This window comes from Delphinapterus leucas, chromosome X (assembly GCF_059928025.1).
Source record: "Delphinapterus leucas isolate spDelLeu-1000000601 "Yukka" chromosome X, BTC_Dleu_Yukka2, whole genome shotgun sequence".
Taxonomy (NCBI): domain Eukaryota; kingdom Metazoa; phylum Chordata; class Mammalia; order Artiodactyla; family Monodontidae; genus Delphinapterus; species Delphinapterus leucas.
In genome coordinates, this window is record NC_143150.1 from 3,988,236 (window position 1) to 4,013,461 (window position 25,226).

The following is a 25,226-nucleotide window of genomic DNA, read 5'->3' on the forward strand; positions in this document are numbered from 1 at the left end:
TAAGAAATAGTGTAGAGAGAACATGTTAAAGGGAAAAGGTCCACAGGAGAAAATTCTACCTCCTAATATGCTGGTTCTCTTTACCAGATAGCTCTTATGTAAAAAGTAGACACAATTTTGGAAGCAAAGATAAGTTTCCCCTCATCAGATAACACATCTTTCCTGTGGAGTTGTGTGTAAGTGAAATCCTATTTATTCATCTGACATTTGATAGAAGTTTTCTAAGTGTGAACTCTATGGCAGACTCTGGGGTATAAAGAGATGAAGCTGAGAGATCAGACTTGTAAATAGATAACTACAAGGTCGAAAGCGGCGAGATTTAAATTCATATAAAATGCTCTGGAAGCTGAGAGGAGGGAATAGAGACGAGGAGCACAGAGGGAACACAGGACTAAATAGAGGCACAGAAGCTGGAATCAGATGTTACAGGTAGCAAGAGTGCACCTGGGCGAAAGTAACTATACATTTCCTTAAATGCAACCCCCTGAACTCTGCCACTGTGAAGCTCAGGGTTCCCTGACTATTAGAAAGCTCAGGCTGCCAGTCTTAGAACCACAGAGAAAGTAGACTAAACTGCGATAGAGGAGAGGAGAGCAAACCATTATCAAAGAAAAACTATTTTGATCCACTGCATTTCAACAGAACTTCGATTTCAATCCGTTGAGGAAAACCAATGTGCATAATGTTGTCTAACAATAAAAATAATGTAAAGCACTAAAGTACAGCCTCCAAAATTCCAGGAGAAGAGAAGCTCTTTTTTTTTCGCTGTGTAGGGAACTGCTGACCCCAAGAAGATGGGCTGTTGGCTGTGAGTGGCCCCTGTCCACACAGGCCTAGAGGTCCGCGATGCCTGAAGACCAGCATGCAGGAGTCTGAACTGCGCAGGTGCATGCTGCATGACTCAGCTTCCAAGCTCCCCGGAATTGGTTCCCCGGGTCTGGAGCCTGTAGGGATAGGCTGGGCCTCGGGCAGGGACTTCCGGGGCCGACTCCAGGCTGCCAGGGTCCATCCTGCTCCTAAAGTGAGTTGCTAATAAAGAAGCTCTTTCTTGCCTGCCCACCTGCCTTGGACCTCCCCTCCTCACTTTGGCCCAAAAATTGTTTTTGGATGAGTGAATAAATGAAGTAATCATGCTTTAATATTGGTTAAAGCATTAGAATTTGAAAATGATTACATAAATAATTAGTTGAATCAAGATTATCCCCATGTTACTTTCATGTCGATATCTGTATGCCTCCTTCCCTAAAATGTCTAGGGCTTTTAGATTTCCTATATAGTAATTCCTCTGCCCCTTACAAAAGCTGAGTAATAACTTATCCTTTGACTTGGATTCTATAGATCTGCATAACACCTTAAAACTCTTCCATTATTACTCGTGGGGGTACAAGTTTACTGCACATTATATTAGAATTTATAGAAACTAAAGGTTATTCTAGTCACTCATCTAATTCAAAGATTTGATAAAAATGACCAAGATACACCACAACTAAATAAAAGGCTTATGTTAAACTTTCAAGTTTTTTATTTACGAGCTTTTACTGGCTCATAAGATAAACATTTGGTATAAAACTGTCCACATTAGATCTACCTTATATGCAATATAAACAGACGCTGACTTTTAAAAATTCTGTATTAAATAGAATGCAAATCATATTCATTGAAAAGAAAACTCACTGAAACTTGAAGCCAAGTATTTCAAAATTTTGCAGTATGGGAAAATTACTTTTTACTGTTTCCTTAAAAAAAAAAAAGTTAATTTGTCCAACCTTAGGCAAACTCACTTTTCTACAGTGGAAAAAGATGGGTTCTCAGAAACATGGAATTGGATTTGTTCTGTGGCTCAGCAAAGGATTCTTTAAAAAAAAATCAAGTAACTCTTGATATTCTGAAACTCTCTTCTTTAACTCTTGTCCGAAGCAACACACTTTCCAGGCTTCATTGGAAGAGGGGGATCCTCTTTGTTTGCCACAGGTGTGATGCTGGTCCCCCTGAACCTCCTCTCCAAAGACATGGACTCAGTTACCAAAGCCTGTCCTCTCAAAACCACTAAGTGGAGAGGGGGAGGGGAGAGATCTCTGGCAAATCGCATCCCTGAGCAGCAGCATCTAAGAACAGAGGGGACCATGTCAACAAATCTCATTCTCGGTTTGGGGGGTTGGGTCGTTTTCTGTCCTCATCTCAGCAGCAGAAAAAGTGCTAAGCCTAGAAAGACAGTTTCTGAACCGATTGGAGCTAGCCCAGCAGTTTTTGCTACCTCCAAACCTGCCAGAGCCTAAATCAATGCAAACATTCATGGTCTGTTTTCCTAAGAGTTGCGATTAACTGCTGGTCTTCTTGCTCAGAAAAGGGCTGGCAAATCTTATTCCTGGGGATTTCCAGAATACTAAGGCCAGATGCCATTGCTCACATATATGAAATAGCCTAGTACAAGTAACCCAAGGCTTTCCTAGAGGTCATTACTCCCACAGAGCACTAGCACCAAACGGTGTTAAAAGGTGTGCAGCAAAAGTAAAAGTGAAGTGTTCCTTGGTTGGGTACGTTTGGAAAATGATGAGTTAAATATAGTGAAGCAGATTTCTTGATTACAAGACATCTCAGGGCTTTTCATAGGTTTAGGATCACTGGGAACATGTCTTTGTTTTGATTTATCTCCCATCCTCAAGCACCTTCGATGGCCAAAGACATTTTAACTTAGGAATGACAGAAAGGAAAATCTGAAAACCTAACAATAAATATTTAATGAGCTCTGGGATAAAAATGCTAGTCTGGGAGCCCCCCAAAGTTTATAAAGGGTCCAGGGAAAGATGAATGTGGTAACTACATAGGTCACTTTTAACTAGTTTACTGGTTTCAGTCCCAGGTGCTCCCAAAAGAGTGCCCAGCATAGCCTGCACTATGGATAAAGGACTCTCACTTAAACTTCTCTTTTAAAGAACTATTACAAGGAGTGCTTGCTTCAGCTGCACATATTCCAAAATTGGAATGATACAGAGAAGATTAGCATGGCGCTTTGCAAGGATGATGGACAAATTTGTGAAGCGTTCCATATTTTTTCCATGTTCATTATGCTTCAATAAATCTGAAATTTAAAAAAGAGAAAACAGGAAAGACTTTCTTCCAACATAAAAAAGAGCAATTGCAATGATTGTGCATTACATATGTTTCTCTTTCAGAATTATCTATGTAAGGTAATGTTCTCCTTTTTGCAAACAGTATGAACCATAAATTAATATGACTTTAACCTCTGATGTCTAAATAACTTCGAAGCCGAAAACAAGGTAAAAGCTGTTCATCAGGTGTATCACCACATTGGAATTCCTATACTAAGGAAATATTCCCAGTATGGAATTTCAAGGGTGCACAAGGACAACTTGTGTATCTATTGAGATGTTTTTATAAAATGAGCAACTTGGCATGAGACACATCTAAGTCCCATGCAATTTTTGAAAATGTATTTATGGAACTCACCAGTTGAATACTTGGGAAAATGCCCCCTTTGGAAGAAATGGGTGACATTGAGTCTAACTGTTACATCCTAAGATTTATAAATTTATTTTTCATATTTGTTCACATTTTCATTACAGAAGTATCAAAGTTCCCAGGGTACCTAAACACCATATTACATTAATTGCAATAATATGTTACGTTTTATTTTATACATCACAGTTCAAAGGAAATATGTACGTTGATTTTCTTTTTTGACATCTTTATTGGAGTATAATTGCTTTAAAATGGTGTGTTACTTTCTGCTTTATAACAAAGTGAATCAGTTATACACATACATATGTTCCCATATCTCTTCCCTCTTGCGTCTGCCTCCCTCCCACCCTCCCTATCCCACCCCTCTAGGTGGTCACAAAGCACCGAGCTGATCTCCCTGTGCTATGCGGCTGCTTCCCACTAGCTATGTATTTTACGTTTGGTAGTGTATATATGTCCATGCCACTCTCTCGCTTCGTCACAGCTTACCCTTCCCCCTCCCCATATACTCAAGTCCATTCTCTAGTAGGTCTGTGTCTTTATTCCTGTCTTACCCCTAGGTTCTTCATGACCTTTTTTTTTTTCCCTTAGATTCCATATATATGTGTTAGCATACGGTATTTGTTTTTCTCTTTCTGACTTACTTCACTCTGTATGACAGACTCTAGGTCCATCCACCTCACTACAAATAAATCAATTTCGTTTCTTTTTATGGCTGAGTAATACTCCATTGTATATATGTGCCACATCTTCTTTATCCATTCATCTGTTGATGGACACTTAGGTTGCCTCCATGTCCTGGCTATTGTAAATAGAGCTGCAATGAACATTTTGGTACATGACTCTTTCTGAATTATGGTTTTCTCAGGGTATATGCCCAGTAGTGGGATTGCTGGGTCATGTGGTAGTTCTTTTTGTAGTTTTTTAAGGAACCTCCATACTGTTCTCCATAGTGGCTGTATCAATTTACATTCCCACCAACAGTGCAAGAGGGTTCCCTTTTCTCCACACCCTCTCCAGCATTTATTGTTTGTAGATTTTTTGATGATGGCCATTCTGACTGGTGTGAGATGATATCTCATTGTAGTTTTGATTTGCATTTCTCTAATGATTAATGATGTTGAGCATCCTTTCATGTGTTTGTTGGCAATCTGTATATCTTCTTTGGAGAAATGTCTATTTAGGTCTTCTGCCCATTTTTGGATTGGGTTGTTTGTTTTTTTGTTATTGAGCTGCATGAGCTGCTTGTAAATTTTGGAGATTAATCCTTTGTCAGCTGCTTCATTTGGAAATATTTTCTCCCATTCTGAGGGTTGTCTTTTGGTCTTGTTTATGGTTTCCTTTGCTGTGCAAAAGCTTTGAAGTTTCATTAGGTCCCATTTGTTTATTTTTGTTTTTATTTCCATTTCTCTAGGAGGTGGGTCATAAAGGATCTTGCTGTTATTTAGCTCATAGAGTGTTCTGCCTATGTTTTCCTCTAAAAGTTTGATAGTGTCTGGCATTACATTTAGGTCTTTAATGCATTTTGAGTTTACTTTTGTGTATGCTGTTAGGGAGTGTTCTAATTTCATAGTTTTACATGTACCTGTCCAGTTTTCCCAGCACCACTTATTGAAGAGGCTGTCTTTTCTCCACTGTATATTCTTGCCTCCTTTATCAAAGATATGGTGACCATATGTGCGTGGGTTTATCTCTGGGCTTTCTATCCTGTTCCATTGATCTATATTTCTGTTTTTGTGCCAGTACCATACTGTCTTGATTACTGTAGCTTTGTAGTATAGTCTGAAGTCAGGTCCAACAGCACATTAAAAGGATCATACAGCATGATCAAGTGGGGTTTATTCCAGGAACGCAAGGATTCTTCAATATATGCAAATGAATCAACGTGATACATTATATTAACAAATTGAAGGAGAAAAACTATATGATCATCTCAATAGATGCAGAGAAAGCTTTTGACAAAATTCAACACCCATTTATGATAAAAACCCTGCAGAACGTAGGCATAGAGGGAACTTTCCTCAACATAATAAAGGCCATATATGACAAACCCACAGCCAACATCGTCCTCAATGGTGAAAAACTGAAACCATTCCCACTAAGGTCAGGAACAAGACAAGGTTGCCCACTATCACCACTATTATTCAACATAGCTTTCGAAGTTTTAGCCACGGCAGTCAGAGAAGAAAAAGAAATAAAAGGAATCCAAATCAGAAAATTAGAAGTAAAGCTGTCACTGTTTGCAGATGACATGATACTATACATAGAGAATCCTAAAGATGCTACCAGAAAACTACTAGAGCCAGTCAATGAATTTGGCAAAGGAGCAGGATACAAAATTAATGCACAGAAATCTCTGGCATTCCTATACACTAGTGATGAAAAATCTGAAAGTGAAATTAAGAAAACACTCCCATTTACCACTGCAACAAAAAGAATAAAATATCTTGGAATAAACCTACCTAAGGAGACAAAAGACCTGTATGCAGAAAATTATAAGGCACTGAAGAAAAAAATTAAAGATGATACAAATAGATGGAGAGACATACCATGTTCTTGGATTGGAAGAATCAACATTGTGAAAATGACTCTATTACCCAAAGCAATCTACAGATTCAATGCAATCCCTATCAAACTACCACTGGCATTTTTCACAGAAGTAGAACAAAAAATTTCACAATTTGTATGGAAACACAAAAGATCCCGAAGAGCCAAAGCAGTCTTGAGAATGAAAAGTGGAGCTGGCAGAATCAGGCTCCCTGACTTCAGGCTGATTTTTCATTTATGGGAATATATCATCATATACACACCTATATAAATATAATATTAGATGCAAAAAATTTGCATTCAAGTTCAGTTCTCTTTTCATTTGTTCTACAATTGAGTTTACATGCATGTATACATACACACACACACACACACACACACACACACACACATCATTGATCTAAAATCTCCAATTTACCAAAACCAAGACATCTTTTCTTTCCTGCATTTGATTTTATAATTCTCTAAGGGAAATGGGTAGAGTGCTACCTTTAGAGTGTCTAAGTAGAATAAGATATGGTTTGCATTTTAAATCTGTAGCTGGTAAAAATCAATGACATCTCTAAACAGATATTTTTATTATTTGTTTACACAAATAATATTTGCTACACAATTTCACATGTATTCAATTCACCAGTGTTAAGAGTTGATTGTGACTAGTTGAATGATGTTACATCTTGACCTGTGCTTTAACTGAGCACATCTTGATTGTATGAATTATTGAATTATTGACTAATTCAGGTGTTATTTTAAAATGCAGTTCATTACTTAGATTTACCCCCAATCACTTACAACTTGACAATCAGTTTCAAAACACAGAGGACTCTTACTTCCATTAGATTACAAACGCACAGTACAATATAAAAAGTAAGTATAAAGCAAAAATCTAAAAGGTGAAAAGCATTTTCTTACCCAAGAACGAGAATTGAAGAAACTGGTGAGTGCCGTCTGTGGACACTGGATAGTCTATTCAGTTCACCTTTGAAGAAAGAGATGTTTCTAGATCAAAAATAGCCTTTCTAGCCACACAAGGGAAGTCAACAATCATGTAACTGTACATTTCAAATAAAGATAAGAGAACCTGTTTTCAACTACCAAGACTTCCCAGGTTAGAACTGACTTTGGCACACAGTGCTATGATTCTCATAGCAATGCTATGGACTGGAGAAACTGGGATTGCTCCTCACCCAAGAATGCTCTTAAACTGCCGCCAGCTTCTCCATGAAGTCAAATTTCTTTAGTCTCTCCCTAATTTCAGCTCCCCATCAATCACAATGGCAGCCTACTTGACCGAAGGCACTAAGCTTTCTCATGCTAACTTGTCCAGTCACCTTGATACAAGCCTAGAGATGATGTTAAGATCTGCCACTATACAAACTCTCTTTTATGTGTAATTAGAAAAAAAGTTTACTTGAATCCTTTATGTGGTTTTTAGATATGAAAGTGATGTTGATGTTCACAAATTTCTTCCACCAAGTGTTATGGATTTTCTTTGCATTAAACAGGGAGTGTCTCCACCTTCTCTGAGAAACACATAATCCTTGTACTATCTGGATGGTACTAATGCTGAAGCCAAATAGCATGGTCTCCAAATAAAAATCTGTTTCTGATGTTTGCCAAACATACTCCACAGCATCTATGAAGCCTGAAGGGATCTGGGGATCTGGATATATGAATGTGTCCAAAAAGATACCATTTTTCTCAAGATTTTCCAGAATCATGCACATGCTCTCCCCAGATTCCTCCTCCCTCAGCCCTCTAGAGCTCAGTGTCTACTTCTCTTTCAGGGCACTTGCTACTTTCTAGGATGTCTGATCACTGTTCAAGCCTTTGTCACTGGAGTGTGAGCACAAGGCCAGAATCTGGTCTCGTGACTGCTTGTCCCCAGCACCTGGCACAGAGTGGCAGCTTAAGAAGCATCCACTGAAGGGAACTGGGGCCGCTTCTCAACATGTGACCTCAGTTCACATTGGCCAAAGGGCATCTGCAAGAAGCCGACTGGGTGCCTGTGGCGGCATTCACACCCAATGCTTACTCCACTGGCGACTGGCATCCAGAGCTATTGGCTTGGCACAGCTCTGACCTAGAGGAAGAGCCTCTGACAAAATTTGTCATTTGAAACCCCTGTGAAGCAAGCAAGAGCAGTAATGTGGATCCTGGAGCCCACCTAGTTAGGTAGGTTTGGGTTTGGCTTCGTTTACTAGGCTGATTCTATCTCACCTCATTGCAGATAAGATCACGTTACTAAAGGGAGGACACAAGGGGTTCCATATGTTTGTTGAATATGCGAATGTGCATATCATATCATGGTTACATGTGTTCTCTTTGCAGCTTTTAAACATCCCTCATAGTCAAACTGTCTCAGCTTGTCACCCAAGGCCCTCTACCATATGACCCAATTCACCTCTTCAGCCACACCATAGCTTACGTCTTCTGAATTCCAGGAAGTATGCACCATCACCCAGTCACACACACTCTTCCATCCACCCACCCAGGCTTCGCTCAGGACAGTCTCCCTGCCTAGAAGGCCCTTCTCCATATCTTTACTAATTGAAGCCATATCTATCCTTCAAGGCACATTCTCCAAAGCACCTTCTCCAAGAAGCACTTTCTGATCCCCTCTCCTGTAGTCCTGATGGCACCTGCCCTATCTGGCCCTGTATGAAAGTCACATGTTGTCAGTTTCTCCCCTCAGTGCAGGGAAAAAGATTAGTTCCTCCCTACAATACATGGCTGTCTGAACCTAGCCTGCAAAACTGTGAAGAACAAATTGCATTCAGCTCTTTGAGGACTGTGACAAGAGTTTTCTCTTTCTCCAGAGACCCTAAGATTCAGGAAAAGAATAATCTAAGGTATAGAAAAAGATGTAGGAAAAAATGTAGGAGAGATGACAATATGCAGATAGCCATCTCTCGTTACATAAAGGTGTATTTTAAGTGAACCACTGAAAGAGATCTTAGTGAATCATTTAATTAAGAATCTGGGGACTTCCCTGGCCGTCCAGTGGTTACGACTCTGCACTTCCACTGCACGGGGCATGGGTTCGATCCCTGGTCGAGGAACTAAAACCCTGCATGCCATGTGGTGCAGCCAAAAAAAAAAAGGAATCTAATAGGTAAGTTTTCTCTGTTTTCAGTCCATTTTCAGATTAAAATCTGAGAATCAACTATTGAAACGAACTGAAGAAAATTATACAGGAACTCTTCATAGCAGAACTTTCTAAACAGGAAGAGTCACATATACAAACTCACAGAAATACTGAATTTGAGTCAAGAACCTGAAAGTATTACATATTACACTGGAGTATTTTAGGCCACTCTTGGTCCATATTTATTAAGCTTCACTCTACTTGACTCCATAGGAAGTTACCAAGGAAGCAAGAATTCTGTTTTCAGGACATTGAGTCCTATGCTTCTGGTTTCTGGACAAATTGAGGTGTCTTCAGCAATTTCAAGTGCTTCCATGGATTTAGTTATTTGTTCATGTCCCAAATAGTTATCGACTATGTGCGAGGCACTGTGCCAGCTTGTTTTTGTTGCTGTTGTTAGCACTTAAAGCTAGAAGACTGGGCTTCCCTGGTGGCACAGTGGTTGAGAGTCCGCCTGCCAATGCAGGGAACATGGGTTCGTGCCCCGGTCCGGGAAGATCCCACGTGGAGCGGCTGGGCCTGTGAGCCATGGCTGCTGAGCCTGCGTGTCGGGAACCTGTGCTCCACAACAGGAGAGGCCACAACAGTGAGAGGCCTGCGTACCGCAAAAAAAAAAAAAAAAAAAAAAAAAAAACTAGAAGACCTACAGAGAAACAATAATTATTTCAAAGACCTACATAACTGTCAAAATAATTCTTTAAAAATTGAGAAGGGGGGACTTCCCTGGTGATGCAGTGGTTAAGAATCCTCCTGCCAATGCAGGGGACGTGGGTTCAAGCCCTGGTCCAGGAGGATCCCACATGCCGCGGAGCAACTAAGCCCATGCGCCACAACTACTGAACCTGCGCTCTGGAGCCCGTGAGCCACAGCTACTGAAGCCCGTGTGCCACAACTACTGAAACCTGTGCACCTAGAGCCCGTGCTCCGCAACAAGAGAAGCCACCGCAATGAGAAGCCCGTGTACCGCAACGAAGAGTAGCCCCCGCTCGCCACAACTAGAGAAAGCCCGCACGCAGCAACAAAGACCCAACGCAGCCAAAAATAAATGAAAATAAAAAATTGAGAAGGTGGAATACTGAAAAGTAAAAGAATCAAATGGGGAAACTGATGTGGTCAGGCAGGCTGGGTTCTCTAACTGAAGATGTTAACATTTTAATTTAATTTGTAAGCTAGTTGGGCACTACAGCAAATTTCTGAGAAGGGACTAATATGATCAAAGCAACTTTAAGAGAGATGATACCACGGGCTGAAGCAGACAGGCTGAAGAAAGCCGTGAGTTTAGCAGGTCTACTGAAGGAACAGAAGAAAGTTGCAAGAGAGGACAGATTTCAGACATGGCATAAAGGAGGCAGACAAAAATGAGAAGAGACAAAGAATGGGTTACAAGGCAGATGTGATACTGCCGTTATGGGCCTGGGGGCAGCGGGGGCTCAAGAGGCTGAAGGTCACAAGGCCAAAGGTGTCCTTTACTAGAGGGAAACTGGGTTATAGAAGAGTCTGGAGAGAAAATTCACCAGCTGTGGGTTCTCTTGCTTGTTTAGGCATCAATGAAACATGCAGGAAAACCCACCCTCTATTTGATAAGAATTATCGATTCGACCAATAGATAAGAGCAATAGTTGGACACATGACTTGGCGATCTCTTCTAGTCTATTCTGTAAGACGCACACAAAGAATATTTGAAATTCGACTCATCACTATAGTGCCCCAAGGGACTGACCTGAGGAGGGGAATATAAGACCTTGGAAATATTCAATGAGAAGGATAGAGGGAGTGAGCGGCAGCCAGGAGAGAGAAGAGAGCCCAAGCAAGCGGGATCAGGAAAGAAACCAGGAGAGAACTGGAAACAACAGACACATTCAATTTATTAGTACTAGCATTTTACAAAACCAGTTCTATCTGCTTTTCTTCCTGGAAACACCTAACCTGGGCGATCTCCCTCCCAGCCCTGCACAAAGCCTATCTGCCCAGAAAGGCTTAGCTGGCCTCTGTCACGGGGGCCTTTGGACAAAGAAGAGGGATTTGCATAAAGGTGGTCTGCTGAGTACAGCCCCTACTTGAGGCCTTGCAGCGCTGAAAGAGCCATTCTCCAACCTGGCAGTGTAATCCTAATGGAGAGCTTTTGTCCCCCAGGCTGTGGTTGGCCGCTTTATTCAACTGACAATCCACAGTGAAAGAATGAATGAACCATCTCCTTTTGGTAACACTCAGGCAGCTGGCAGCCCACAGGCCGAGGGCTTACCCAATAAGAGGCTGGACAATTGTCAGCCTCAGACGCAAAAGGTGCTCCATGAGGGAGTGCCTACTTGTAGTGCTCCTGGCTGCATGCTGGGCACTCACCACTCAAGATCAAGGTCCTGGGGCCCGACCTCCGCAGAGGAAAGGGGCTGAGGGAGCTGGGAGCTCCAGCAAAGCCATTCCCTACAATACTTGCTAAAGAGATCAAAAACCTTTCAGCACCGTGAAGGCCCTTCGACAGTTTTGTAGAACTCTATAATCATTTCTTATTAGAACGCTGGGAAAGAGCCAGGTTTCTGGTTTCTTTTGCGATTTCATTTTTTTTTAAAGAAATTGATTTTTGTTTTCTTCCTTTTGAGAGTGTTAAATTTACAAAACAGAATGGAGACTCAACGCAAACAATTCTACCACTCAGAGGCACATACTGCCGTTTCAGATGATTTCTTTCCAGTCTTTTTAATGTAGCTCTGAAAATTCTGTAAATACAGTTTGTTCTCGGGCAAGTCTAACTGATCCCTATTTTTCAACTAACAAATAAGCCCTTTCAAATTGAAGTGGTTTCTCCTAAGTTATCTTAACCCCCTTACCTTAAGGTAATTCCCCAGTTTTCCTGAATTCTGTTCCATTCTTCTGTGTACCCTAGGCTGCCTTACCCAATAAAGCAGGGAAATTGTCTCCCAGAAGCTGTTGAGCATTTTCTTTAAAAGAGGCCATATTCAATAATGAAAACCCATATAAAACAAAAATAATTTAAGATCTATATATGAATTATGTGCCAATATCACATAAAAGATTAAAATATATATATACCACTTTACTAAAAATGTTCTCAATTTATTAGCTACACAGTTCTCGAATTAGAAAGAGGGGCCAAAGAAACCTTCCATTTCCTGAATGAAAAACTGTGGACCTCCTCACTTAAAATGATCTCCCTCATTGTTGCTGACTCTTGGCTGCGCCCATGCCAAACACCCTCTTCCCAGTTCCACTCTCGCACAATTCCTTTTCTCCGAATTGATGGTTAAGACACAGTCACGTTAAAGGGAAGCTCTGCAAATGCCCTCGCTGACAGCTGCAGTATCCTCCCTGTGCAGTACAGTTCAAATACCTTCTGTGATCACATATGCTGGAACTTTACACAAGAGGTTCCCACTTGTTTCCTGTGGAATGCACAGAAAAATGAAACAGCTCGCACTGAGAGTTTCCAGATTCTTCATGTTGATTGACTTTGTTTGTGAATTTCACCTCAAAGTACAATCCTTTCCTGCAGACAGACCCTTCAACTTCCCAGTCAAACTCTTGCCTGTGACTTTAAAGCTTCCTCATTTCAAAGCGCTGTGTGGTCCATGCTATACAGCAGAGCTCGCCCCTGGGTTTCCTGAGAAGATCAGCAAACAGAGCCGATACTAGAGAAGGCAAAGAATAAACAGCCTTGACTAAGTTCTGTCTGCATGGTACCCAGGAATGCTTCAAAGTGGTCTTGACCCAGCCTGGGAAGCACAGTGAAGCTTTCACAACTTATGCCTAGACTAAGTGATATATTTACTGCTTTCAATGAAGAAGCAACTGACTTACAAGTTCATTCCCCCAAATGGGAGACCTGAAGTTAGAGTATAGCAAGCCAAAAAAAAAAAAAAACTTGCTTTAATCCACACTTTAAAAATTATTACTCAAGTGGCTTAACAAGGTTGCAAAACTAGTGGAAATCAGACAGGAGGAAGATGGTGGAGTAGGAGGATGTGGATTGGAGCTCACCTCCTTTCACAAACACATCAAAGTTACATCTACATGAAAAGCAATCCTCACTGAAAACAAACAGGAGACTGGCAGAAAGACCCTTCTACAACTAAGGCTACAAATATCCACACAAAGTCAGGTAGGAAGGGAAGAGAAGCGAGCAGGTCAGGACCCACTCCCCTACAAGGGGACACAGGAGAAGAGGGGCATACCATGGGCTCAGAGATGCCCCCCGGTGAGTGAGCAGTTCAAAGACCTCTTAGCTAGTATGAAAACCAGTGGCACTTACAAGTGGGCTGTAGGAAACCTAGACTCCACTCATGAAGAGTGTGCACACACGCTTGCTCACTCCTGCACATGGAGGGTATTATGCTTAGGGACATAAGTTAGACAGAGAAAGATAAATACTGTATGATATCACTTACATGTGGAATCTAAAAAAACACAACAAACTAGTGAAGATAACAATACAGAAACAGACTCACAAGTACAGGGAACAAACTAGTAGCTAGCAGTGGGGAGAGGGAAGGGGGGAGGGGCAAAAAAGGGGTAGGGAATTAAGAGGCACAAACTACTATGTATAAAATAAATAAGCGGCTTCCGTGAAGATGGGGGAAGAGTAAGAGGCGGAGATCACCTTCCTCCCCACAGATACACCAGAAATACATCTACACGTGGAACAACAACTACAGAACACCTACTGAATGCTGGCAGAAGACCTCAGACCTCCCAAAAGGCAAGAAACTCCCCACCTACCTGGGTAGGGCAAAAGAAAAAAGAATAAACAGAGACAAAAGGATAGGGACGGGACCTGCACCAGTGGGACGGAGCCGTGAAGGAGGAAAGGTTTCGCACACTAGAAGCCCCTTCGCGGGCGGAGACTGCGGGTGGCGGAGGGGGAAAGCTTCGGAGCCGCGGAGGAGAGCGCAGCAACAGGGGTGCGGAGGGCAAAGCGGGGAGAGATTCCCGCAGGGAGGGTCGGTGCCGACCAGCACTCACCAGGCCGAGCGGCTTGTCTGCTCACCCGCCGGGGTGGGCGGGGCTGGGAGCTGAGGCTCGGGCTTCGGTCGGAGCGCAGGGAGAGGACTGGGGTTGGCGGCGTGAACACAGCCTGAAGGGTGTTAGTGCGCCACAGCTGGCCGGGAGGGAGTCCAGGGAAAAGTCTGGACCTGCCGAAGAGGCAAGAGACTTTTTCTTCCCTCTTTGTTTCCTGGTGGGCGAGGAGAGGGGATTAAGAGCGCCGCTTAAAGGAGCTCCAGAGACGGGCGCAAGCCGCGGCTAAAAGCGCGGACCCCAGAGACGGGCATGAGACGCTAAGGCTGCTGCTGCCGCCACCAAGAAGCCTGTGGGCGAACACAGGTCACTATCCACACCCCCATTCTGGGGAGCCTGTGCAGCCCGCCACTGCCAGGGTCCCGGGATCCAGGGACAACTCCCCCAGGGAGAACGCACCGCGCGCCTCAGGCTGGTGCAACATCATAGCGTCCTCTGCCGCCGCAGGCCCGCCCCGCACTCCGCACCCCTCCCTCCCCCCCGGCCTGAGTGAGCCAGAGCCCCCGAATCAGCGGCTCCTTTAACTCCGTCCTGTCTGAGCGAAAAACAGACGCCCTCCGGCGACCTACACGCAGAGGCGGGGCCAAATTCCAAGCTGAACCCCGGGAGCTGTTCGAACAAAGAAGAGAAAGGGAAATCTCTCCCAGCAACCTCAGGAGCAGCGGATTAAAGCTCCACAATCAACTTGATGCACCCTGAATCTGTGGAATACATGAGTAGACAACGAATCATCCCAAATTACGGAGCTGTGTGGATGAAAGGCTCTTGATGCTGCAGCCAGGAGTCAGTGCTGTGCCTCTGAGGTGGGAGAGCCAACTGCAGGACACTGGTCCACAAGAGACCTCCCAGCTCCACATAATATCACACGGCAAAAATCTCCCAGAGATCTCCATCTCAACACCAGCACCCAGCTTCACTCAACGACCAGCAAGCTACAGTGTTGGACATCCTATGCCAAACAACTAGCCAGTCAGGAACACAACCCCACCCATTAGCAGAGAGGCTGCCCAAAATCATAATAAGTCCACAGACACCCCAAAACACACCACCAGACGTGGACCTGCCCACCAGAAAGACAAGATCCAGCCTCATCCACCAGAACACAGGCACTAGTCCCCTCCACCAGGAAGCCTACACAACCCACTGAACCAACCTTAGCCACTGGGGACAGACACCAAAAACAACGGGAACTACGAACCTGCAGCCTGCAAAAAGGAGACCCCAAACACAGTAAGATAAGCAAAATGAGAAGACAGAAAAACACACAGCAGATGAAGGAGCAAGATAAAAATCCACCAGACCTAACAAATGAAGAGGAAATAGGCAGTCTACCTGAAAAAGAATTCAGAATAATGATAGCAAAGATGATCCAAAGTCTTGGAAATAAAATCGAGAAAATGCAAGAAACATTTAACAAGGACCTAAAAGAACTAAAGATGAAACAAACAATGATGAACAATAAATGAAATGAAAAATACTCTAGATGGGATCAATAGCACAATAACAGGGGCAGAAGAATGGATAAGTGACCTGGAAGATAAAATAGTGGAAATAACTACTGCAGAGCAGAATAAAGAAAAACGAATGAAAAGAACTGAGGACAGTCTCAGAGACCTCTGGGACAACATTAAATGCGCCAACATTCGAATTATAGGGGTCCCAGAAGAAGAAGAGAAAAAGAAAGGGACTGAGAAAATATTTGAAGAGATTATAGTTGAAAACTTCCCTAATATGGGAAAGGAAATAGTTAATCAAGTTCAGGAAGCACAGAGAGTCCCATACAGGATAAATCCAAGGAGAAACACGCCAAGACACATATTAATCAAACTGCCAAAAATTAAATACAAAGAAAACATATTAAAAGCAGCAAGGGAAAAACAACAAATAACACACAAGGGAATCCCCATAAGGTTAACAGCTGATCTTTCAGCAGAAACTCTACAAGCCAGAAGGGACTGGCAGGACATATTTAAAGTGTTGAAGGAGAAAAACCTGCAACCAAGATTACTCGACCCAGCAAGGATCTCATTCAGATTTGATGGAGAAATTAAAATCCTTACAGACAAGCAAAAGCTGAAAGAGTTCAGCACCACCAAACCAGCTCTACAACAACTGCTAAAGGAACTTCTCTAGGCAAGAAACACAAGAGAAGGAAAACACCTACAATAACGAACCCAAAACAATTAAGAAAATGGGAATAGGAACATACATATCGATAATTACTTTAAATGTGAATGGACTAAATGCTCCCACCAAAAGACACAGATTGGTTGAATGGATACAAAAACAAGACCCATATATTTGCTGTCTACAAGAGACCCACTTCAGACCTAGAGACACATACAGACTGAAAGTAAGGGGATGGAAAAAGATATTTCATGCAAATGGAAACCAAAAGAAAGCTGGAGTAGCAATTCTCCTATCAGACAAAATAGACTTTAAAATAAAGACTATTAGAAGAGACAAAGAAGGACACTACATAATGATCAAGGGATCGATCCAAGAAGAAGATATAACAATTGTAAATATTTATGCACCCAACATAGGAGCACCTCAATACAAAAGGCAAATACTAACCGCCATAAAAGGGGAAATCGACAGTAACACATTCATAGTAGGGGACTTTAACACCCCACTATCACCAATGGACAGATCATCCAAAATGAAAATAAATAAGAAAACACAAGCTTTAAATGATACATTAAACAAGGTGGACTTAAATGATAATTACAGCACATTCCATCCAAAAACAACAGAATACACATTTTTCTCAAGTGCTCATGGAACATTCTCCAGGATAGATCATATCTTGGGTCACAAATCAAGCCTTGGTAAATTTAAGAAAATTGAAATTGTATCAAGTATCTTTTCCGACCACAACGCTATGAGACTACATATCAATTACAGGAAAAGATCTGTAAAAAATACAAACACATGGAGGCTAAACAATACACTACTTAATAACGAAGTGATCACTGAGGAAATCAAAAAATACCTAGAAACAAATGACAATGGAGACACGACGACCCAAAATCTATGGGATGCAGCAAAAGCAGTTCTAAGAGGGAAGTTTATAGCAATACAATCCTACCTTAAGAAACAGGAAACATCTCCAATAAACAACCTAACCTTGCATCTAAAGCAATTAGAGAAAGAAGAACAAAAAAACCCCAAAGTTAGCAGAAGAAAAGAAATCATAAAAATCAGATCGGAAATAAAGGAAAAAGAAATGAAGGAAATGATAGCAATGATCAATAAAACTAAAAGCTGGTTCTTTGAGAAGATAAACAAAATTGATAAACCATTAGCCAGACTCATCAAGAAAAAAAGGGAGAAGACTCAAATCAATAGAATTAGAAATGAAAAAGGAGAAGGAACAACTGACACTGCAGAAATACACAGGATCATGAGAGATTACTACAAGCAACTCTATGCCAATAAAATGGACAACCTAGAAGAAATGGACAAATTCTTAGAAATGCACAACCTGCCAAGACGGAACCAGGAAGAAATAGAAAACATGAACAGAGCAATCACAAGCACTGAAATTGAAACTGTGATTAAAAGTCTTCCAACAAACAAAAGCCCAGGACCAGATGGCTTCACAGGCAAATTCTATCAAACATTTAGAGAAGAGCTAACACCTCTCCTTCTCAAACTCTTCCAAAATATAGCAGAGGGAGGAACACTCCCAAACTCGTTCTACGAGGCCACCATTACCCTGATACCAAAACCAGACAAGGATGTCACAAAGGAAGAAAACTACAGGCCAATATCACTGATGAACATAGATGCAAAAATCCTCAACAAAATACTAGCAAACAGAATCCAACAGCACATTAAACGGATCATACACCATGATCAAGTGGGGTTTATTCCAGGAATGCAAGCATTCTTCAATAGATGCAAATCAATCAACGTGATACACCATATTAACAAATTGAAGGAGAAAAACCATATGATCATCTCAATAGATGCAGAGAAAGCTTTTGACAAAATTCAACACCCATTTATGATAAAAGCTCTGCAGAAAGTAGGCACAGAGGGAACTTTCCTCAACATAATAAAGGCCATATATGACAAAGCCACAGCCAACATCGTCCTCAACGGTGAAAAACTGAAAGCATTTGCACTAAGATCAGGAACAAGACAAGGTTGCCCACTATCACCACTCTTATTCAACATAGTTTTGGAAGTTTTAGCCACAGCAATCAGAGAAGAAAAGGAAATAAAAGGAATCCAAATTGGAAAAGAGGAAGCAAAGCTGTCACTGTTTGCAGATGACATGATACTATACATAGAGAATCCTAAAGATGCTACCAGAAAACTACTACAGCTAATCAATGAATTTGGTAAAGTAGCAGGATACAAAATTAATGCACAGAAATCTCTGGCATTCCTATACACTAATGATGAAAGATGTGAAAGTGAAATCAAGAAAACACTCCCATTTACCATTGCAACAAAAAGAATAAAATATCTAGGAATAAGCCTACCTAAGGAGACAAAAGACCTGTATGCAGAAAATTATAAGACACTGATGAAAGAAATTAAAGATGATACAAATTGATGGAGAGATATACCATGTTCTTGGATTGGAAGAATCAACATTGTGAAAATGATTCTACTACCCAAAGCAATCTACAGATTCAATGCAATCCCTATCAAACTACCACTGGCATTTTTCACAGAACTAGAACAAAAATTTCACAATTTGTATGGAAACACAAAAGACCCCGAATAGCCAAAGCAATCTTGAGAACAAAAAACTGAACTGGAGGAATCAGGTTCCCTGACTTCAGACTATACTACAAAGCTACAGTAATCAAGACAGTATGGTACTGGCACAAAAACAGAAAGATAGATCAATGGAACAGGATAGAAAGCCCAGAGATATACCCACACACATATGGTCACCTTATCTTTGATAAAGTAGGCAGGAATATACAGTGGAGAAAGGACAGCCTCTTCAATAAGTGGTGCTGGGAAAATGGGACAGGTACATGTAAAAGTATGAGATTAGAACACTCCCTAACACCATACACAAAAATAAGCTCAAAATGGATTAAATACCTAAATGTAAGGCCAGAAACTATCAAACTCTTAGAGAAAAACATAGGCAGAACACTCTATGACCTAAATAACAGCAAGATCCTTTTTGACCCACCTCCTAGAGAAATGGAAATAAAAACAAAAATAAACAAATGGGACCTAATGAAACTTCAAAGCTTTTGCACAGCAAAGGAAACCATAAACAAGACCAAAAGACAACCCTCAGAATGGGAGAAAATATTTCCAAATGAAGCAACTGACAAAGGATTAATGTCCAAAATTTATTAGCAGCTCATGCAGCTTAATAACAAAAAAACAAACAACCCAATCCAAGAAAGGGCAGAAGACCTAAATAAACATTTCTCCAAAGAAGATATACAGACTGCCAACAAACACATGAAAGAATGCTCAACATCACTAATCATTAGAGAAATGCAAATCAAAACTACAATGAGATATCATCTCACACCAGTCAGAATGGCCATCATCAAAAAATCTAGAAACAATAAATGCTGGAGAGGGTTTGGAGAAAAGGGAACCCTGTTGCACTGTCTGTGGGAATATAAATTGATACAGCCACTGTGGAGAACAGTATGGAGGTTCCTTAAAAAACTACAAATAGAACTACCATAAGACCGAGCAATCCCACTACTGGGCATATACCCTGAGAAAACCATAATTCAAAGAGAGTCATGTACCAAAATGTTCATTGCAGCTTTATTTACAATAGCCCGGACATGGAAACAACCTAAGTGTCCATCATTGGATGAATGGATAAAGAAGACCTGGCACATATATACAATGGAATATTACTCAGCCATAAAAAGAAATGAAATTGAGCTATTTGTAATGAGGTGGATAGACCTAGAGTCTGTCATACAGAGTGAAGTAAGTCATAAAGAGAGAGATAAATACCGTATGCTAACACATATATATGGAATTTAAGAAAAAAAAATGTCATGAAGAACCTAGGGGTAAGACAGGAATAAAGACACAGACCTACTGGAGAATGGACTTGAGGATATGGGGAGGGGGAAGGGTAAGCTGTGACAAAGCGAGAGAGAGGCATGGACATATACACACTACCAAACGTAAGGTAGATAGCTAGTGGGAAGCAGCCACATAGCACAGGGAGATCAGCTGGGTGCTTTGTGACCGCCTGGAGGGGTGGGATAGGGAGGGTGGGAGGGAGGGAGAAGCAAGAGGGAAGAGATATGGGAACATATGTATATATATAACTGATTCATTTTGTTGTAAAGCAGAAACTAACACACCATTGTAAAGCAATTATACTCCAATAAAGATTTAAAAAAAAAGTTTTGCTTTTCACATCTAGCTATTTAAGCCACTTGGTATCTGATCTTAGTTTGGGGCGTGAGGTGGAGACCTCATTCCTACTTCCCCACTGAGAGAGCCCTGTCCCAGAAAATAAGTAAATAAATAAGTAAATAAATAAATAAGCTACAAGGTACAGCACAGGGAATATAGCCAATATTTTATAATAACATTAAATGGAGTATAATCAATAAAAATGTTGAATCACTCTGTTGTCACCCAAAACTTACAGAATATTGTAAATCAAGTATGTTTCAATAAAAAGTAGGAAAAAAAGTGGAAATCAACATTCTTGAAGTCAGAATGCTTAGAATCCAGTCCCAGTTCTGCAGTAGCTGTGTGTCCTTAGGCAAGTCACCTGGCCTCTCTGAGCACCTGTAAAATGGTGCTAAGCCCTAATACCACGAACCCATAAGGTCTCTCTCAGTAGCATCAGATACCATAAAGGAGGGGCAGCTCCATGGAAAGTCTAAGGTTTACATTAATAAGGGGACAAGCAACAAGAAGACACACTGGGAGTTCAAAACCTCTTGGTTTTGTCCTGAAAAACAACAGCCTTCACAAATTTAACAAATACTGTAGGAAGTAAAACATACATTGCCAAGACATAAAAACAGAAAGGAAAAATCTTGGAACGTTGGTGCATGCATATATTATGGTTAAATATATAATGCAGAGAGAAGAATGCTAATCAAATTCATGAATTTATGCTTTAATTTCCAAAGCTAAATATTATGGCTTGATTGAGTACTATCTAGTATGCCTTGATCTCAGGTATTAGCATATGAAAGGCTGACTGCCCTTGGCTCTCTGCCCTCCCAAAGGTACCACTTGTATATTTAAATATGGGGCATATTTATTAGTGGTCATGCACACTGTATAATTAAAGAACAACCTGTTACTTAAATAGTGCACTTAATAGTTAGAAATAGAATCAGACGAAAAACTCATCAACCTCCAAAGCATCCTTCCCGAGTGGGACATTAGCTAGACTCAAGTCAAGACACATACCCAAAAATATATATCAAACCACAAGAACAATATTCTGTTTCTCATAAACAATATTTGTAAGTCAGTTTAATATTTATGTGGTGTTTAGGAAAAGCCTGCCAGAGATCTTAAGCTCTTGATAAAGGACCAAGGGAAAATGTAAAGTTTCTTTGCAGGGCCTAAACAGGGAGGCCAACTTCAAAGGAGGTTTATGTGCTCTATTACAAAACCTGACAATTATTTGCCTCTTGTCTTTCAAGAGACTGATGTTCCGGGATTATCACCTTGAAAACCCAGTGGGAACCTTTGCCACACGTAGCTTGCAGCTATCAACATTCAGACATAGCATAAGTGACCACGGCATGACAGACAGAGCAGTTTTTATGGGTAGAGCAGGTAGACATGTCTCAGTTTTCCCACACCAGAGCCATCAAGAGATGCCAAGAGTCCACAGAAACCTCGACGACTCTGGGTCTTATTTCCAGCTCAGCCTGCTCTTGGCAGATGGAAGGGTCCAGTTCCCTCCTCTCCCTGCAAGTGCCAGGCCCATGCTCAGAGGCACGTATCTCCCTGTGTACTGACTGACTGATGAGAGGGTCGGTACCCAGGCCTTCTCATCACTAAGCCCAGAGGCCTCTCCCACCTGGCCACCCTGGCCCAAGTACTTTCAAAGTCATGGGTCAAATGTTTTCCAACTATTCCCTGAAATTTCATGGAAAACCAAAACAAAACTAGGTACTTCAGACACAACTGGACTGTTTTCTAGAGCAAGCACTTCTGTTGACAGTATTTATTTCTAAATGTGATCACTGTTCATGCCTTCCAGAGTAATTAAAATAAACTGGCTATCTGAGTGCAGAACTGCTTTATTTTATAAAGCAGGAGGAATGTGTGATTACTCAGGAAATGACATTTTCTCCTTTGTACAGCTGCAGCCCTGGGTTAGAAAAGACCTACTAAGAGGTCTTGCCATTGTCTGGGATGGACTTGCAGCCTGAGAATTCCCTCTGCCATGATATTCAGAGTTAAGCAACTAATTTCAAAATAAGGGAGAATAAGTAGGATCAAAGCAGGTGTTTGTTCCATTAAGATCCTATGAAGATATACTGTACATGAAAATCGTTCATAGCACTGTTTAAAAATGCATTTTCCTGATAGAAATAGCAACATCCACAAGGCAAGGACCCAAAAGAGAATCATTTAGTGGTAAAATAACCAGCCACGATGAGAAAAGCCGACTGTCCCTCCTTGGGTCATCACACCACCCCCACTGGCCTCACCCACCAGCCAAGGTCCTCTGCAGGGAACACCTCAAGCTACTGAGCTATACAAGCAAAGGGACATCTTCATTTTAATTCAATTACGCATAAAGTAACCCCAGTTGCCCCATCCAGACCCCTGGATGATTCACTGGCCTGCCTGCCCACACTGCTCCCTTGATATCAAGCAATTACAGCTCTGGGGCTCCCCATCTGCCATTTTAAATTAAAAAAGGAAAAATCATCCTTTTTTGAGGGGTTAGTCATTATATGAAAAGTTGATCCTCTTATTTCATTTTGTTTAAAGAAATAGGTTGAAAAACCATGATGCAAAATTTGTCTAAGGAGTGTAATGATAATTATTCTTGCTTTCAAATTCCTTATTCATGTTTGGGGTCAGAGAAGTTAGCAATCTCCTGCTCAGTAAGCCCCAGAAAAACAGCAGGGAAACTATACAGACCTTGCCCTCTACTTTTTCTCTCTTCTTTTCTTTTTATCTCCCAGCCTTGCCAGATTCCTCAGCTATCTATCTATTCTCTTCTCTTTCGGGTTTTGCTTCCACCTGAGAAAGAGCAGAATTCCTTGAAATCTTAAAAATCCTAGCTTCTCCTACTTGCTTACAACCTCCAAATCACTTGGTACCTTTAATCACACTTCCCTAGTTTGCTAGCCACTAACCTCGCCACTGCCACCTCCACAGCCAACATCAGCACAGGCTGCGCGGGTATCTAGGCATCCCTGTTTTAAAATATTTATGACCTGATCACATTCCATGGCGATTTTTTTGGATATTCCCATTTTCAAACCCCTAGCACATGGCTTCATGGTAGTTTGACTTTCAGAGTTGTAAACGATGTCACTATTTACAAGCAGAATTTGAATTTATAGAACGAAGCCGGTAAGTGTTTGCCAGTAACAAAGTGAAATCAGGAAAATAATTAATTAAATGACTCTACCTATATATTGAGCTCATCTGGTCCCATTATTAAGTAAAAACTCCATTTTTAAAATTCACAGAAGAGTTAAAAGCCACAGTCTCCGCTCTCCCACACAAGGAGGTCCAGAACATGCCATTCTACAGAAAACGAATTCAAAACTTCAAGAGTTCCTTCCCTCTCTGAACCAATTTGACTACATTCCTCAAAGAAAGAACAGTTTTAGAAACATCAATTTAAACATAATAAAGCCATTTTAACATAAGTTGTTCTACCAACCATAAAAGCTTTTCCTCAGACTGAGTTGTTTACTTAGTTTTTGTTGACTTTGTTTACTTTGGGGAGTCCTATTTACTTATTGCTATAGGGGCATTTGTTTATATTTATTTAGGCTTCAGTCACATATACTACAGCTTTTTAAGTACATAGATGTGGCTTCAGCTTGTATGTTTTACTGCATTTTACAAGAAGGGATTTTCTTGTGTAGCCAGGTATTCTGTGCTCTGAGTCCTGATGCACTCACACACATATCCGAATGCCAGTGCATTCGAAAAATGAAAAACAAAAGTATCCACTAATATAAAATGATACTTGCACCCCAATGTTCACTGCAGCATTACTTACAATAGCCAAGACACGGAAGCAGCCTAAGTGTCCATCGACAGAGGAATGGATAAAGAAGATGTGGCACCTATATACAATGGAATATTACTCAGCCACTGAAAAGAATGAAATAATGTCATTTGCAGCAACATGGATGGACCTCAAGGTTACCATACTCAGCAAAGTAAGTTAGACAAAGACAAGTATCATATCACCTACATGTGGAATCTAAAAAATGATACAAATGAACTTATTTAAAGAACAGAAACAGACTCACAGAGCCAGAATAACAAACTAGAGGTTACCAAAGGGGAAAGAGGAGGGTAGAGGGGCAAATTAGAGGTATGGGATTAACAGATGCAAACTACTAGGTATAAAATAGATAAGCAACAATGATGTACTGTATAGGACAGCAAATTATACCCATTATCTTGCAATAACCTATAAAGGAATATAATCTGCAAAAATAATGAATTACTACACTGTAAACATGAAACTAATGCAATATTATAAATTAACTGTACTTCAATTTCTAAAAAAACACTGAAATGACGCAATATTTAAAATTTTAATATTAAAAAACTCACAAAAACAAACAAAACCCTCAAGTGGATCCTTTGAAAAGCTACCCTTGCAAAGCGGCCCTCAGAATCAGAAAGTGCGAAGCCTCCCAGCAGACCAACTGCTTGGTCTACTAAAGCAGGCTGGTCTCTTGCTTGCCATACCCCCTCCACTGTGCTAATGGAGGCCCACCGGGTCCACTTGCCCAGGAGAGCCTCTGGCTTTGTTCCTTGCTCACTTGCCTCAATCTGTTTCTGAAGTTTAGGTTGATGCTGGGAACTTTCTCGA

At 41.1% G+C, this 25,226-nt stretch overlaps 1 non-coding gene across 1 annotated transcript; it reads left to right on the forward strand.

Moving 5' to 3' along the window:
* Window positions 1–2,947: 2,947 nt before the first annotated feature.
* Window positions 2,948–3,053, forward strand: LOC115803322 (U6 spliceosomal RNA). Its single transcript, XR_004024002.1, has one exon. It is a non-coding gene; the product is annotated as a U6 spliceosomal RNA (small nuclear RNA).
* The last annotated feature ends 22,173 nt before the right edge of the window (window positions 3,054–25,226 follow it).